The sequence below is a fragment of the Ursus arctos genome, unplaced genomic scaffold (assembly GCF_023065955.2).
Source record: "Ursus arctos isolate Adak ecotype North America unplaced genomic scaffold, UrsArc2.0 scaffold_3, whole genome shotgun sequence".
Lineage (NCBI taxonomy): Eukaryota > Metazoa > Chordata > Mammalia > Carnivora > Ursidae > Ursus > Ursus arctos.
The window spans coordinates 24,336,505-24,355,300 of NW_026622985.1; the positions used below are offsets into that span (position 1 = coordinate 24,336,505).

Consider the following 18,796-nt stretch of genomic DNA (forward strand, 5'->3'; position numbering starts at 1 on the left):
TTTTTTAATCAAAGGTGTTTTTTTTTTGTTTTTTTTTTTAAAGATTTTATTTATTTATTCGACAGAGATAGAGACAGCCAGCGAGAGAGCAAACACAAGCAGGGGGAATGGGAGAGGAAGAAGCAGGCTCATAGCGAAGGAGCCTGATGTGGGGCTCGATCCCACAACGGCGGGATCACGCCCTGAGCCGAAGGCAGACGCTTAACCGCTGTGCCACCCAGGCGCCCCTAATCAAAGGTTTTATACTACTTAGAGGTCTCTTCTCATCTAATTGAAGATATATTTGAATTTAATTCAAAGTCAAATCATGAAGGCTTCATCTTTCATGGACTCATTGGGAGGAGTTGAGCTCCTCCCCTTTGCCAACATTTCCCCAGAGCACCCTATCTGCTCCCTTGGCCAGAGGTGACAAAAAGAGACAAACTTCGTAATAGACTTTCTTTGAGGCCCTTCCCTTGGATACTTACACAACTTCAGATATTCTTTGTAACTCAGCTCCTCTTTTGTGTTTCTGGCAATCCCATCTTTATTGTGCTGGCCATTATCATTCTGTGTTGCCTCTCCTGACTATTTTCTGTAGAAATCTGGGAAAAGACAAACTCATCTACCTTTCATGAATAATTCTTATGACGATGGTGACATTTGCCTTCTCTTCCCTTTAGTTATCTGTCCTCAGATAAAATTAATTACGCTGGAAATGAGGTTTGCCAATTATTTAACCTGAAGTAATCCCATTTTCCACAGCTCAATCAAAATTCTGGGAGGTAAAACTTCTGAAAAGAAGTGTTCTTCATACACAATGATAAACCCACCAAAATGCTCATTTTCTTCTGAAAATATTCATTTTGTTTTCTTAGTTCTATAATGATGATGAGACATGCAAGTCCTATAAAAAATTTCAGATTTTTTATTTTAAAATGTCTGTAGGCTATGATTTCTTCAAGACTAAAGGCAAGGCTATTTCTTTAGCTTTGCCACACTAATTTGTCCTGGTCAAGCCAAAATATCATTTTAGTTCATGTGGTATTTAATTGTGAACAGCAATGGCTGGAGAATTTTAAGGGTCACTAGGTCCAGATGTTTGGTCATTAGTCACCACCATATAACCCACCTTCAATATAATAAATATGGATAAAATAAGGAAACACTTCAGCCGTCAACAAGATTAGTGTTCAAGACTAATAGGAGCCTGATTTCTGCTTTTTAACTTTGTTAACATTTAACCCTTTGAGGGCAGAGGATTTCACTTGAAGTAAATCTCTCCTCACACACTCTGCTCTTATTTTCTGAAGTTTATATACCTTCATTAATGGCACGTCCATTCACCAAAGAAATGCAGGCATGCTTTTAAGTATTTTAATACTTAACATCACACTTCATATCTTTTTCTTAACAACATATTGGAATGTTTAAGAAGGTGGTTTTGTTGGACAGTCAGGTAATTGTCTGATAAAGTGACCTATGTCTGTGGCTATGGAGCAGCCTATTTAAAAGAATTTATTGGGCATATTGGACTGATCTGTACTCCCCCATACAATAAAAATTCCTTTAAAACCTTCTTTGTGTGTTTACTTTTTTTGGAATTATGTAGAATGAAAAGTAAATATCCTAAAATCTTTTCTCTCCAATGTAGTGTTTCTCACCTGGTGCAATGGAAATAAAAACCTGCAGCCAGATGGTGCAGACCTTGGAATCCCACTACCCTAGAAGCCATTTCTGTAGGTTCCTCTGCAGAAAATCGGCGATAACGATAATACCAACCAGGTAGAGTTGCTGTTTGGATTTAATGAGATGACATATGTCCAATTAATACTAATTTTCTTTTTCTTATTTGCAGAGAAATACAATGCACACATATGTTTGCAAATCAAATATGTACTTGAAAAAGTGGATGAGATTAGTGATTACAAAGTACATAGTACCCAGTTGGGATCCTTTTGCTGATATTTTGCTGGTATTCTGATATTATGTAATACCTATGATGTCTACTATTTTACATCTAACCCTTTTATGGAAATTCTTATGTTTTATTATTAGATGAAGTTTCTCCTTGACTCCATATTTGGGCAACTTTTTTTCTGTCAAAATAGTCCTCATTCAGGACTGTTAATAAGTCCCTGAATTCTAACTGTATCTTAAAAAAAAAAATTCTTAATTGAAAAAAAATTAAAGGAAAATATGTATCTTTGGTCAATTGATTTGGATTATTAAGATGTATTTTTAATAAAGTCACAATGGCAGTTGTGACCCCCTTGATTACAGATTATCTTTGTTCTAGTCCATTGCTCCAGAACCTTAAGCCTGGCCCTATTAAAATCCTAGCTTGCCTCTCCCAGGACTTTGAGGCCCTCCTTGACCTATCATAGGATTGAGGTGGCAATGATCCAGGTGAAATTAATTATTCCACTGAAGGAAAGTAGTGGGAAAACATTGGATCACACAGTTCATCCAAAAAGTGAGAATCCAATGACTAAATCCCACAAAAGCCTCAGAAATTCTTTCTCTCATTATGAATTGTATAGTTTTCTGTTTTCTTCTATTTCCTCCTCTCCTTACTCCTGCTTCCTCTTCTCTCTCTCTCTTTCCATAATTTATTCTTTCCTCTGCTCCACATACTAAGGCAAGTAATCTCATACCGTATGGTCAATTCTCCTGGTGCAACACATTTTTATGAAAAGAAAAAAATAAATAATTTATTTCTATGTCAACTATATGATTGGTAAAAAATATTTGTAAGCACCTATGTATTAATTAGCTGCATTGTTCAATTTCTGTTGAAATGTTTTCATATTTTGAAAACTTAATCAACTTCTGGTTTTATTTAAATATTAAACCAAATTATCTGTTTACTTATCTGTATTTTTCAAGGGAGTTTTTTGAGACCATTTGTCAATCAAAAATTAAATGGTTGCATTTGGTATGTATATGTAATGCATCCATAGATAAGTATATATTGTTCACACCAGTATATACATGTGTGCAATAAATATGCAAATTAATATTCATTTGCTCTTATAAATCTAGAGATAAACTCTCCAGTGCTTACATCTATTCCTATTGAATCTGGAAACATTGTTATAATTCATGTTATGTGTTGCTATATGAGGCTAGGAAAAAAATATCCAATTTCTTTTTCAAATGTCAAGCAAACACCTTATAGATTTTTTTTCTCCATCCCCTCCTGTAGCCCTTTTAGTTAAATTAGTACAGCTGTCTGAAAAATCAGATTTAAAGCCTTCAAATGTTTCCTTGGTCTTAGAACAGATGCCTCAGGAGACTTTCTACCAGAAAGGTACATTGGATTAGCACAGCCTGTTTTCCTACCACATTCCTTAAACAAAACTGACAGCCCCCAAATAAGGAGGACAATTTATTGTCAGGACATGGGCAGAATTTAAAGAGAGGACATATTTTCACCCTACCAGTATGAAGGAGACAAAAATAGATTATTTTGGAAACAATTTTATACCATTTTGGTGAACTGTAGGAGGTCAAATAAAATACTTCAAACTGGCAGGCTTCCATCAATGAAATGGATGCTTGCAAAGTGCGAAGAGGTTTAATGGTGAAGAAATTTAGTGTTTTCAGCTTAGAAGAACTATCAATCCAGGCACAATCCTATGCTACAGATACTTGACATATAATAGCAGTTTTGAGTGCACACACAATGATCTGGTTTTATTGGAACCACACATCAATAGAAGCCGTGCTTATTGATTAGGCAGAAATGAGGCATCAAGAGATCAGAGACAGAACCTGCAACTCCTCAAGAGAAGAGTGGTTTTAGCTCTGAGCACAGCACCTGCTGCTGCTTTTCACCAAGCGAGATTTAGGGATCTACTTTTTGTTTTATTTTTTGTTTGGTTGGTTTTTGGTTTTGTTTTTTGTTTTTTGAGCTTTTTTTTAACTCTGATCTGAGAATTTAGACTTTGGATAATACCTCAGAATTGGGAAACACAACTCTCAGATGAGAAGTAAAGGTATGTCACCGATTATAGAGAGGAAACTCAGAGAAAATGAATAGGAAATATAAGCAAAGTAAAAAGAACTTTCCTGCACTCTTCCAATTAGGTGAGGGGGGGAAATGTGACGGAGCACACACTTGTGTTTGGAAGATCTACAAAGATCTTCCTCTTTGGCAAAGGAACTTTCCTTCATGAAACAATAGCTTTTGTATATTGAATTTTAGCTTCTGATTTAGCTTATGCAGGCACTAATTGTACTAATGGTGTTATTCACATACTGAAACACATTCCGATGAGTGAAGATCAAGAATTCCCACACAAACAACCTGCGTGTGTGCATTTTTACTTCATTATTTTAATAACAAAATACACATTTTAATACATGTGAAGCAAAAATGCATCTAATTGTGATTTGTTACACATATCTAAATTTTCTTTTTTTACAAAGCTATACCGAATAGAATAGTCTTTTTTAAGGCAAAAAAGAGCTACACTTTCAATATCAATCAATCAATCAATTAATCAATCTCAATCAATAAAATATATGAGAAGAGACAAAATATTTATTGAGTATTTTCTCTGGGCCAGTTGACTTCTGATTTTTGGTACAGCACGCCAAGAGCTTGGAAATCATCACTCCCATCCAGACATGGGAAATGCTGAATAAACTGCAAGTCAAAATTCTTTTTATATACCGAAGAATTCAGGACACAGGTCTAACCGCTACCCCAAAAACTGACAGACGGACAGGCAAACACAAAGAATCCCTACTTATCTGAAGCAGAAGCACAGGAGCAGAAGCCTACAACTGGAACCAGAATCAGCATCAAGACTTTAAAGTACAATTGAGGAACTGGGGGAGGCACAGAAGAGTTAAAAACTCAGAGGTGGCCCCATTCTCAGGGGTGAGGGGCATGGGAAGCTCACTTTCATGATTTTTACTTCCAGTTGCCTTAACAAATTCTAATTGTGAAGATTTAAAAAAAAAAAAAAAATTACTTCGTGTTTCCAACAGAGGGATGGGGAAAGCAACCATTTTGAAATATGCCCAGAGCTCTCTGTTCTCAACCAGGTCTGGCCCAAGGAAACTATTTTGCCGGAGCCTAACTGACTGGAGTTTACCAGAGTTTATCCAAAATTGGAGAAAGGAAATAACCCAACTCAAGCCTCTGCTAGCTTTTGACATTGGAAAGAGAAATACCCAACTCAGACGCAAAAGAATGAGACCTTAGCACGGTCCTATAGATCACTTTCCCTCCCCCACATTTTACCAACATATTAATAAGGCTCCTGCATAATAACAGGAAAACAGCTAAAAGAGCTTCAAACCTCAGACCCTGTTAAGTGTCTCTAGGAAAACCCAAAAAACACAGGAGGCAAAAACATGGACACTAAAGAAAATTTTATCCTCTGAAACCATAGCTACAGCAAATATAAATATACCCTACACCCAGAAAGACATAAAACCTCACACTAAAGGCCTATCTACCTCACTTCCTTTTACTTGGCCGTCATGTCTGGCTTTTAACAAAAAATAGTAAGGCGTGGTCAAGGCAAAAACACATTCTGTAGAGACAAAATGTGTCAGGACCAAATCAGGACCAAAATCAGATATATCCCCCCCCCCCCCCCCCCCGTTCACAGAAGATATATGTCAAGACCCCCACTGGATGCTTGCAATTGTGGATAACACACAGCCCTATATATACTATGTTTTCCTATACATAAATACCTATGATAAAGTTTAATTTATAAGTTTGATACAATAAGGAATTGACAACAATAAAACAGAACAATTCTAACAATATACTGTAATAAAAGTTATTTGAATATAGTAGCTCTCTCTCTCAAAATATCATACTATACTGTATTCACTTTTCTTCTTCTTGTGATGATGTGGGTTGGTAAAATTCCTTCATAATGGGATGAAGTGAGGTGAATGACACCGGCATTGTGATGGAGCGTTCGGTTACTATTGACCTTCTGACAATGTACATTGGAATGAAGGATCGTCTGCTTCTGGACTATGGTTGACCACAGGTAACTGAAACCCCAGAAAACAAATCCATGGAAAATGAAATCATGGAAAGCAAAACCCTGGATGGGGGGGGGGGGGGGCGGGGGAACCACCAAATAGATTTTTAAATGATCACCTTGGGAATTTAAAATAATTATGATTAATATGGTTAAGGCTTTACTGGTAAAGGCAGACAACATGCAGCATGAACGGATAGGCAATGTAAGCAGAGAGATGGAAATTCTAAGAAAAAAATCAAGAGGAATTGCTAGAAATAAAAAGACAAACAAAAATAAAGAATGCTTTTGATGGGCTCATCAGCAGACTGGACACAGCTGTAGAAAGAATTCGTAAATTTGAAGCTATGTCAATAAAAACTTGAAATGCAAAGAGAAAGGGGAAAAAACATGGAATAGAATATCAAATAACTGTGACATGAGTTCAAAAGGTGTAAAATATGTATAATAGGAATACCAGAAGGAGAAAAAAGAGAGAAAAGAGCTGAAGAAATTTTTTAAATTATAATAGAATTTTCTAAAATTAATGACAAACACCAAATTACAGATATAGGAAGCTCAAAAACAAACAAACAAACAAACTAGATAAATACCAAAATTCTATACCTAAGCACATCATGTTCAACTTTTAAAAATCAAAGCCAAAGAGAAAATCTTGAAAGAAGCCCACGAATAAAGAGCATTACCTACAGAAGAACAGGGATAAGAATAACTTTGGACATCGCTTCAGAAACTACTGTGACTATGCAAGCAAAAAGTGAATGGAGTGAACTATTATAAGGTATTGAAAAGAAAAAAAATGCCAACTTAAACTTTGTTTTCAAAAAAATTATCCTTCAAAAGTGGAAGAGGGTATTTTGATGATTCTGGTGTGTCAGGGTAGGCTCATTACTTGTAACAAATATTCCACTCTGGTGAGAGATGTTGTTAATGGGGGAGGCTATGCATGTATATGGACAGGGATTACCTGGCAAATCTATGTACCCTCCCCTCAATTTTTCTGTGGATCTAAAACTTTTCTAAAAAAAAAAAAATCTTTTAAAAAATTACTTTCTTAGATCAAAAAAAAAAAAAAAAAAGCGAAGTAGAAATACTTTCTCAGACAAACAAGACTTAAGGGAATTTGGGGGTTTGGTTTCTTTTGTTTGTTTGTTTTTTTCTCACTTTCTTCCTTTATTGGGAAACACACAGGGCATATCACAGAGCAGGATGCAGTGTGAGGCCTCCTGGCAAGATCCAGGACAATGGTAGCCAGAGTCAGGGATCCCACCACCTCTAAGCCCAAAATCACAGAGGTGTGAAGAGAGGTTGACCTCCCACACACACACACCATGATCACCAGCCTTCCCCAGGAAGATCAGAGGCCCCGTGGTGATATCTGCTTCTTCTGTCACGTGCCTACGATTTTCATTTCCAGAAGCAGACTTGGCACCACCCTCTCTCCAGGTAGAACATTCTCCTGGAACAGCCTGGGAAACCACAGCTACTTTTGTCACAACAGTGACAGTTATCAGCAGTGTCTTCTACTGGGGACCCCCTGTTGGTAGACTTACCGTGCAAGGAATGTTAAAAGAAGTTCTTCAAAGAAAAGACAAATTATATAGGTCAGAAACTCAAAACTACATAAAGAAAGAAAAGAGTGTTAGAGAAGGAGTAAATGAAGGCAATTTTTTAAAAAAAAATTTTCTATTATTAATTGATCTAATAGATAACAGTTTGTTCAAAGTAATAATAATAACATATCCGGTGATTATAGTTTATGGATAAGTGAAACGAATGACAGCAATGTTATGACGGATGGGAGGGACAAAATGGGAATGCTCTGTTACAGGTACTTGCATTACCCATCAGTCAGTATAGTATTATTTGAAAGTGAATTTGGATTAGTTTTAAATGTGTATTGCAAACTCTAGGGCAAATATGGGCCGGTCACTGTACGTGGTTTAATTCACATAACATATCCAACCCTGTGTTGTAATACTTGTATTCTGTTATAAATGTGAAAAGGAAACATAGTTTAGAAAATCAAACTAAATATTTATAGAAGAGAAAAGTAAGGCTCATAAAAATTAGTTAAATCACGTAACTAATACGTGGAAGACTCATGATTTTAACCCATTTACATCAGCTTTCAAAGCTTGTAGTTTCTACCACAGTTACATGATGCTTCTCATTTATGAGCTACCTTTAAAAGATCAAGGAGCAAACTCATCATTAAATGATCAAAGAAAATCAAAGCAAAAAAATAGTTAATATTCTTTCTTAAAAATGATAGCATTGTGTTTGAAAGTAACACACCTACTTGTCACATCTACATTAAACATAAGATGGTGGTAGAAAATACATATTTGAAAAAGTCTAATTCTTTATATTCCCAGGATAGTACTGTTATTAACCAACTTAAAGGTATAAATCGTCAAAGGATGGAAAACTGATGTGCTCCAGTGTTCTCGAAAGGCATCCAGATCTTACTCCCCAATTCAGTTCAAAGCTTCCTTCACGCCTTCAATAGATTTAATCCACCAGGTACAGCATGCCCTGGAGGAGAAGACCCTTTGGGATTTGTGTACCAGATTGGCTCTAATTGTTAAAAAGTTCATCTTTACATTGTATTAAAAACCACCTTCATTATTCCTAATTCTGCTTTTTGAATAAAAAACAGTATCTTTGCCACGTGACAGTCTTGGACATATTTGAAGTGTGTCTCATGACTTGTCTGGACTAAACATTCCTATGCTTTCCGTTTGGGAGGAAGAGTCAGGACTTTCATTTTTCTAGCTGCTACCTTGAGGCATAGTTCCAGATTGGTGGCCAATGCTTGCAGAATATTTTTCTTGGCCCACACATAGTTAAAAACATCAATTACCAAGATTAAAACTCAGATGATACACATAATAATAAATCCATCTCACATTTTGGGAAATATTTGAAAGTGTCCAGATCAAAGGCCCCTAAAGTGGTCACCCCTTAGCAGGATGCAAAGTACCCAGTTCATCTCACCCTTCACCAGTCACTGCCCAAGGCAGGCTGAGTGGCAGCTGCCATTTCAACATCTTGCTCTTTCTTTCTCTCTCTTTCACACACTGCCTCCCTCCCTCCCTCCCATTCACTTCCCTCTCTTCCTGACTTCTTTTTTTTCCTTCTTTCTTTTTGTTGTGGGTCCACTTTATTCCTTTACAGTACATGCCTGGCACCCTAGGCAATTAAATTTGTTCCTAAACCATGATGTTACTGTCCTTCACAAGACTTTATATCCAGAACTAAGCACAATACAGCATTTTTAGACTACCCTCTTTGATCATGATGAAGATAACAACTGCATTACATTTCTTATATTGAATTCACAGTCAAGTTGAATTCTCCCTCCTGAAGTGCTGCTCTCTACACAGCTGGAATTCCTTGAACACCACTTGCAGACTCAACACTCCCCTACATCCTAGAGGGATACTTGGAGCTCCAGCTAACTGAGACAAAACGTAAGTCACTCCAGCAATGACTCATAGCTGTGTTCCAATAACTCAGCTTTTCCCTGAACCTTTATTGTGATGATTGGGTCCTTGATTCTAGCTGAGCTGAAGCTCCTGCTTGGAACCTTGCCATTCCAGAACATGCACCTGGTCTTTAGACTTAGACTTTAAACTGATGCCGTTCCTGACCTTAAATGGACAGCAAATTGCTTGTTTGTTAGAATGAATCCTGCTGTTAGGTTTCCCTTTTACACAAGCTCCATCATTTGTCACTGTCTCCCTCTAGCTGCTGGGTTAATATGCCCGCCTCTGTGCAGGGCTCTGGTTCCCTCCATGGCAACTGTATGTCTGCAGACAAGGTCAGATCCAGGTCCCAGGAACTGTTAGTGCTCTGCATGCTTCTGTTAAGTAAGTCACACATACTTTTATTTTTTTTCCATATAAATAGTAGGTAAGTGATTCTTTGTTCTGTAACAGTTTGAATTTTTAGTCTCAATTGATATTTACTAGTGATATAATTAACAATGCAGCATATGACAATTTTTATATTAGTGTGGAGTTACATTCACAAAATATTCACAGAGTGCCACATTTCCAATTGTTCTTTTCTTTCAGTTACCATCAACCTCCATGTTGCTCACTTGAGCCCTAAACTATAAGTTATACTTGGATTTTTTTACCAAATTTTGGAATTTTATGTCCCTACTACATTTACCTAGCTAGATAGAGCCTTTTGCTTCATTTTATAAATACCTTTATAGCCTTGATTAAGTCACTCCATATATTACATATGTATTCTAATTTTAAAGCTAGAAATTGATAATTAGCCAATTTTTATCTACAAAGTAACTAAAGCAAACTGAACAGGCAAAGTACAGAGACTTGTGGCTCCTTTCTATAGACGATTCTCTGAGTTAATACATTTCCTGATCTCTTATGTCATTAGGACTTGAGTTTTAGTCTTCTCCCCCCTTCTTATTATAACAATGATGTTTTTAAGAGTTGGAGAATATTCAATAAATAAATATGGATTATGGTATTTGAAATTCTGAATTAAAATTTCTTCACCAAATACTCTAGGTAGAAATGATAAGAATCTGGTGTATAGAAGATGTAAGTAATATTTGAATGTAAAATCAGCAGAACTGGGGGTATTTGGGTGGAGGGGTCAGTGAAGCATGCCACTCTTGGTTTCTGCTGGGTCATGATCTCAGGGCTGTGGAATTCAGTCCCATGGGCAGGTCTGCTTAGGACTCTCTCTCCTGCCCCCTTTGCTCCTCCCCACTGCGCATGCATTCTCTCTAAATAAAGAAATGAAATCTTTAGGGGAAAAAAAAAAGAATCTGCAGACCTTGGGCTAATTCAAAGTGAGACAGGGAAAAAATCAGAATCTAGTCTGAGTCCTAAGTCTGTGATGTGTGATGAAGTATATGGAGTACCACAGCTAATAGAGGATGGGGCTTAGGAAGAGGTCAGACAGTAAACTCTATTTTAGACATGCGGTGTGTCAGGGTCCTATGGGACATCCAGGTATAGATATATAACACAGATAGATATATTAATTTGGAAAACTAGAAGTTCTGTAGAGGAGGAAAAAGATCTGGAATTCGATAATGAACAGCATGATGTGAAGCCATAGGAAATGATTAACTTGCTCAAGAAGAATGTGCAGATGAGAAAGGGGAACGTGCAGAGAAAAGAACATTGGAGAACATTATAGGAAGTGTTTAAATTGTGATATTAACTACCCCACTGGGTAGACAACATTCAAAAAGAAATTGGAAACCTTGCCAACAATTCCATATCAATTCACAAAAGGAGCCAGGTTCCAATGGTTTCGTAGGGAAGTTTCCACAAACATTAAGCTTTCCCAAAACATACACCAGTAGATTTTAATTGGGGGTGATTTTTGGGGGTGCCACAGGACATTTGTCAATGTCTGGAGATATTTTTGATTGTCACACTGGGCGAGGTGGTGAGGGAATATTCTCCTGGTCTCTAGAAGGCATGGCCAGGAACATTACTAAAAATCCTACATGCACAGAACAGCTCCCACAGCAAAAAGATTATTGGTCCAAAATGTCAAGAGTCAAGAAGGAGTTATTAAAGGAAAAATTTTAAGAAGAAAGTAGCTTATTTTTAGTTTACATTCTAAAGTAAATGAAATTCTACACTAAAACTATCAAAGGCAGCTATGATAAAATTATGAGTAAAGCTTACATAAAACTGTTGATCTACGTACACCAATAAAATATGAGCAAGTCCTGTGTTCTTATTAAAATAATACACCATGACTGAGAAGGCTTTATTTCAAGAGCACATGGATGATTCAACAAAAGCAAACCTGATAATAATATCTAATTTCAAAAATAATGGAGATGGGGTGCCTGGGTGGCACAGCGGTTAAGCGTCTGCCTTCGGCTCAGGGCGTGATCCCAGCGTTCTGGGTTCGAGCCCCACATCAGGCTCCTCTGCTATGAGCCTGCTTCTTCCTCTCCCACTCCCCCTGCTTGTGTTCCCTCTCTCGCTGGCTGTCTCTATCTCTGTTAAATAAATAAATAAAATCTTTTAAAAAAATAAATAAATAATGGAGAACAACCGTATCTCAACAGATCACAAAAAGTGTTTCATAAAATTCAATATCCAACCCTAATTAAAAAATAATAATGCCAGCCTAATGATTAAAAGAATATTTCTTAACATGGTAAAAAATATATATAATAATAAATGATACTGAACAGTAAACTACTAGAGGCATTTCTATTAGAATTAGAAACAGGAAAAGTGTGACAATCATTACTATATTGGGTTATATTCTAGAACATAATAAGACAATAAAATATCTAAAATGAAGAAGAAAAAACATTATCTACATAAAATATTTTTGAATGCTTAGAGAATTCAAGAAAAAAGTAACAAAGTATTCAAATTTTGAGAGAATATAGAAAATTTTATTAAAGGAACATTTTAAAAATCATTTATTTTATACTGGGACTTACCAGCTAATCATTAAAAGTTAAAATTGTCATTCTATTCACTTTAATAATAACAATAGTGAGTTTAAAATAGAGGCCATATTTTGGTTTTGGCTACTCACTATCTCTTCCTCCTGTTGATATAGTAATCTCCCAGTTTTATGGCGGGGAGCTGGAGATGTCCATTCCATGTGCCAACTAGATCCCAGAGCCACTCTGGCCATCTGTTCTTTCTGAACCCATTATTTTACTTTGTTTATAGAGATACCCTATAAAGGTTTAATTGATTTGAAACTGTTAGAGGAGTTTTATTGCTTTCAACCAAAGAACTAAAAAACGGGTATGTGGGGACCAAAAGAAAGAAAAAATTAATCACAAGTCAAAAGAACACATGAGCAATTAGGTGTAAGTTGCTCCTGGGAGGGGAGACCCAATCAATAAAAATGGAAGCTTTCTCCCAAAATAATGATTATTGCTCTATGCAATCACAATTTCACTTTTGGAGGTGTGACCCTTAACCAATTAATACTGTATTTTATTTGGAAAAAATGCAAGAAAATAGGGCAGTTTTTATAAGTATAATGCTGTGCCTCTTCCCTTTGGATAAAAAAAAATAATAAAAAGAACAAATAGGGTCCTGTTTATTATAGCAAAGAACAAGAATAAACACATAGATAAAAAGACATTATAGAAATCCTTGTAGTAACCTCACATATGATAAAATTGTAATTGAAAAGCCGTAAAAAATTAGTCAGTGATATGCTTTCCCCCTACGTAACAACACACACACACACACACACACACACACACACACACACAGATTCCAACTTCATTAACATGTTTGGATTTAAAGTATAAAATTTAAGAAAAATTTAAAACACAATTTCCATTCCCTGATTGTAGGATAAGTTTAGGTTTGGGGGAAAGAAAAGACCAAACATCATAAAAGACTGAAATATGTCCATTTACATGAAAATATAAAAATAAAAATTATCACACAACAAAATTCATCATAAACAAAGTTTAAAATATATTTGACAGGTGAAAAGATATTTTACTGTATCAGTAATCCAAGATTGCAATTGTAAACGACCAATCAGATTGAGAATGAGTGAACAAATCTTGTGAGAGGGGGACTCCAAACACTGTGGAGAACAAATGGGCACATTTCTGAGGGGCAATTTGGTAAAAAAAAAAAAAAAAAAAATTAAAATTCTAAGTGCACAATTTCTATTCAGCAAATTTATTTCTTAGAATTTATTAAAATAAAATAATGTGACAAAAACCACATATGTACTTGGTTCTTTGAACATAATAGTAATAATTTGGAGACAACCTAAATGACCAATGGTGGTGGGTTATTTAGGAAAAAAAAGTATAGCATAACCATGCAGAAAAATACTACTCAGTCATTAAAGTGTCTCAATTATAACTAGTGGTAATGAACAGATATCCACAAGATATCAAGTAAAATAGACCTGGTTGATATATTCAGTATATAGACTCTACTTTATAGGGTATAATCCTAAATTATTAAACAAAAATCTGGAAGAATATACAGCAAATAGAGTGATTACTGAGCCATAGGAAATTAGGCTTTTTAGTTATTTTTTACTTCATACATTTTTGTTCCACTTGCATTTTCACACAGATCAAATATTATTTTGTAACTGTAACATTAGTATGAGTTCAATTTTGAAAGAAAAGTTGGGTCAGAAAAAAGTAAACCATACATTTGGACCCAGTAATCTACTTATAGCTGATCAAAAGAAAATAATTCAAAAGAAGAAAAATCTATAGAACTATTTTATTGGATCAAAATTTATAATTGTTAATTATTAAAACCAACAATGTATCCAACAATAACAGAATATGCCATTTGATGTAATACTGTAAAGCTATTAAAATATATTTATGAAGTCTTGTAGGAATCTGACACAACATATTTGACAAAAATAATTAGTGACGAAGCAGGATATAAATGTTATGTGTATAAACATTACAACTGCATGCATATAGATGATAGATTTCAACAGGTATTATTAAGGTGGATGGGAATCTTGTTAGTGTGTATATTTATTTCACTTTTTCACACCTTCCTAAGTTCTATTTTTTTTTCCAGTTTTACTAACTTCTAAGTAACATGAGGGCAACTTACCATACCTGTTTGTTTATACTTTTTAAGTCAAATTATTACAATATTTTCACATTTACACCTCAATGGTATTAATCTCAGAAAAAAATATCACCCAGACAGGGAAATAGATTTATAAACTAGAGAGAGGGACCCAGTAAGGGGGTGGTGGTGGGAGCACAGGTAACACTGATACGGTCCGTTATTAGGTGTTGGGCACTGTTGTAGTATCTCACATGCATTAATTTCTTTAATCCTCATCCTATCATGTAGGGACTATTGATAAACTATTCTACAGATGAAAAAGGATGCCTTATAAAAAGTTAAGGACTAGAGAAACAGTCCTTAACTGCATCTGAACCCAGATAGTGTGGGACATTCTGGCTCCAGAGTTCACCATTTGTAACTCCTCATGTTAGCTAATATCGCTCTCATATAACATTCCTTTTCTCTAAGTCCAAAGTATTACTTAAAATTAAGAAACAGGGGCGCCTGGGTGGCACAGCAGTTAAGCATCTGCCTTTGGCTCAGGGCGTGATCCCGGCGTTATGAGATCGAGCCCCACATCAGGCTCCTCCTCTATGAGCCTGCTTCTTCCTCTCCCACTCCCCCTGCTTGTGTTCCCTCTCTCGCTGGCTGTCTCTATCTCTGTTGAATAAATAAATAAAATCTTTAAAAAAATAAATAAATAAAAATAAAATAAAATTAAGAAACAAAATTGCATATATGTAATTTACACAGAATCTAGACTATGTGGGAGTTTATCATCTTCATTGTTTTTTGTTTGTTTGTTTGTTTGTTTGTTTTTATATGGTTGGTTAAATTTCTCCTGAATCATCTTAATGGAGCGCTGGCAGTGGAACAGGAATTTCCATTATATAGGGAGGCGCAGCCACTAATTCTACTTAAAGCCAATCGACTGAAAGATTTTGGTCAGAAATGTTGTAAAGTCATTTGCAATGCAGCACTAAAAGTATTTTCAAGAAGGCAAAATGATTATGTTTAGCAGGTAGATTTTTCACATGGTACAAATGTGTTCCTCACTTGTACTTCCTATGCTTTTGGTAAACTGTAAACTTTACAGATTAAGCTTTACACCTACTGTCAATGCAGTACAAAGTCAGCTATTAAGCTGTTTAAACTGTAAGGATGATTATTAACTTGTACATCTTAGAGATAATGCTTTACAAATATAATCATACATTCATAAGCACTTTTTCCCCCCTTTCAAAATGGTTTGAGGCTATTGTATGGCTATTGCTGGGGTCGTCCTATCTAGTCTGATGTTATTTTATTTTTTGGTACACTTGACAATAGGAAACAATTATATTTTCAACCGATCTAAGGATAGTACTGTGAGACATTAGCAATCTACAAAAGCACGACGTTCATATTTTATACCTCTTTCAGGTCAATGAAATGGACAATAATGGCTCTACTGTTTTGTAATATATGGCAATTTTTGTTTTTTTCTTATTTTGAAGCACTGGTGCCTTTTATAGCGAGTGGATCTTACTCCTCAGAAAGACTGAGTTTGAAACAAGATAATATACATAAAAGCACTAAGGAAAATAAAAATAGAGCAATATATTATTTTCCATCATTCTTACATTTAATTCTTCTGTCTTTTTTATTGTATTACATCTCACTCTCCCTTTCCTTCAGCCTAAATATCAAACTTCCCTCCTTTCATCCTATAGGGGGTAGATTTCTCACTAGTCATCAATCAGTGAAGACATTCAATCTACTTGGGGTATGGTCAGGGAACTTACCTCACATTCCAAAATTTTCATTAACTTATGTAAACAATGGAGTAGATAAGCCATCAATTCACTATACTGTCATTAAAAAATTGAACATATCTAGTTCAGGCATCTGTGATTTGACTCTTCCTTTTTTGGTCTTTAAATTCCTATCTCCATCACCTCAAATAGATCCCAGTTAGAGTCACAGCGGGAAACATCAGTTAATATAAAACACGTGCACTTTGATATCAGACAGAACTGGGTCCCCATCCTTGTCTTGCTATTTCGCGTTTGTGGGTTTACCATTGACCTACGTAATCTCTCTAAACTTTGGTTTCCGTATCTGTCAAGACAGCCCAGTAATAGGGCCTCTTAAGTTGTTATGAAGCTTCATAGACATCCTATGCCATTTAATGAGCTCTCTATGTGTGATAAGTAGTGTAGTTTTTTCTTTCTATAACAATTACATCAAGTCCTCTTTGGACAGCTATTTTTGAAAGTCCTAAATAGTCTTTAATACCTAGATGATAGGCGGTATAAACTCTTTGCCACTCCATCTTAACAGGCGTGACCAAATTATGTGTAAGCCAAAGGTCCTGAAACATCCAAACCGATACGGTATTTGTTGGAGAATTGGACGTATCGTACAGACTAATTTGGATTCTAGATGTTTAGTTTTCTCTTTCATTCTGCCTGCAACCAAGATGATAACTGAAAAGAGATATAAGAAATGTTTACAGTTCAGTTTATCCTCTCGTGTTCTTCATTAACTTACTGTGGGTGTTGTTCTTTTAAAAGGCCAAGGTTCACGGTTCTGTTTTTTAATTGCAATTCACCCTTTCCTACTTCTTCCAGGAGCATCGGCTTTATCATTGCCTGCGAGATTTACAGCGCTTCCTTCCATCGTCAGCTTGCTAATAGGCAGTTGTTGAACTCCCTGGAGTCTAAACTAGGAAATATGAGCAGTATGTAATTGCTACAGCTGGAATCGCATTCCACTTCAGAAGCTTCTTAACAGCATTCTCAGATGTGTGAATATCCATTAGTGACCCAAGGGGATTACTCCCTGGCACCAAGTTTACCTTTACGAGAGGCCTGGACGATGAGACTTTCCCCTCCCGGAAGCAGAAGTTGAGGAGAGGCAAGGGGCGTAGAGGTTGGTGAATTCAAAAAGAAAATGTGTGGCAAAAGACAGTGCTTTTCAAAGAGAGGAATTCAAAAGGAAAATTATAAAATTTGGCCTCAGGGGTATGTAAGTTTAATATTTATATTGAGTAAATAGCTAACATATTTATCAAAACATCCAAGGGCAATAAGGCTAAGTAACATGACTTGATCTTCCTGTGTCTGTTTATGTGGATGGTAATTGACAGTAAGCAACCCTGAACTTTCACTTCCTGTTCACTGTATCTAGGACGGACAATACTGGGAGGATGACTCAGTTGCTCCAGCAGCAACTGCCCTTTGAGGAAAAAGCTTCCTGATTTCACCATGTCTCTTTTTAAATATTTCTACTCTTCCTGCCCACCCCCAACAGCTCTTCAGCTTCTCTTTTTGCAACAGCATCTCTAACCACTGTCCCCCTCGATGTTCTAGCAATCAGAAGAGCTCCCCTTCATAGTTTCCAGATCAAGAGAGAAATCGTGTTGCACAGATGTGCCTATCTTACAGAAGAGATTTGTGGGTTTTCTTGCATAAATGATGTCTGCATTATTACATTTGCGCAATCAGTATGAAAAGTATACCACGTGTTCAAGTAATATGCACAGCGAGAGGAAAAGCAAAATTCTAGGGACAAATTTATGATTAAAAAAAATTTTTTTTTCAAATTTATGCTTTAAACCCATGCTATCAGCTAAGTGAGGAAAGAGTTCAATTCAGAATCTGGAAAGTATCTGGCCACATTGTGTAGTTTTTCACAATGCCTAGTAGAAAATTTTGCTTCTAGTAGTAAATATACTATGTAATATGAGTGTAACAAATATAAAATTTAATTGGATAAGATTTAAAATGGTAAGTTTTGAATGAATAAGTGAATGCATGAATATAAGGATCATTTAATTAGAATTAGAAATTTCCGAGGCCAAGAGTAATGGCTTGAATGGTTCATGAACAGATGGGTATTCAGATTTCATCCATTACAGCATGTTTCACAACTCTGGCTGCACATTAGAATCACCCAGGGAGCTTTAAAAAAAAAATGTTGTCTGAGCCCCACCTCCAGAAATGCTGATTTAATTGGTCTGTGGTGAGCCTAGGCATGGGTATTTATTAAAATCTCCCCAGGTGATTCTAATATGCAGCCAGGGTTAGTAATCACTACATTACAACCTTGCAGGTAGGTTCTTAGAATGACTTGCAGATTAGAGGAATAAACATCTCTTGCTGATCTATTAGGGGAAGGGGATTATGAAAGAGAGAAAGAGAAAGAAACAGGGAAGAGTATGAGAGAGGAAGGGATGTGGGGAGAGGGACG

General features: G+C 36.0%; 1 long non-coding RNA gene across 1 annotated transcript; it reads left to right on the forward strand.

The window, feature by feature from the left end:
- Positions 1 to 1,649: 1,649 nt before the first annotated feature.
- On the forward strand, positions 1,650 to 18,277 carry LOC130542085 (uncharacterized). The gene is made up of 3 exons (XR_008956383.1): positions 1,650 to 1,764; positions 9,347 to 9,475; positions 17,176 to 18,277. It is a non-coding gene; the product is annotated as an uncharacterized LOC130542085 (long non-coding RNA).
- Positions 18,278 to 18,796: the final 519 nt, after the last annotated feature.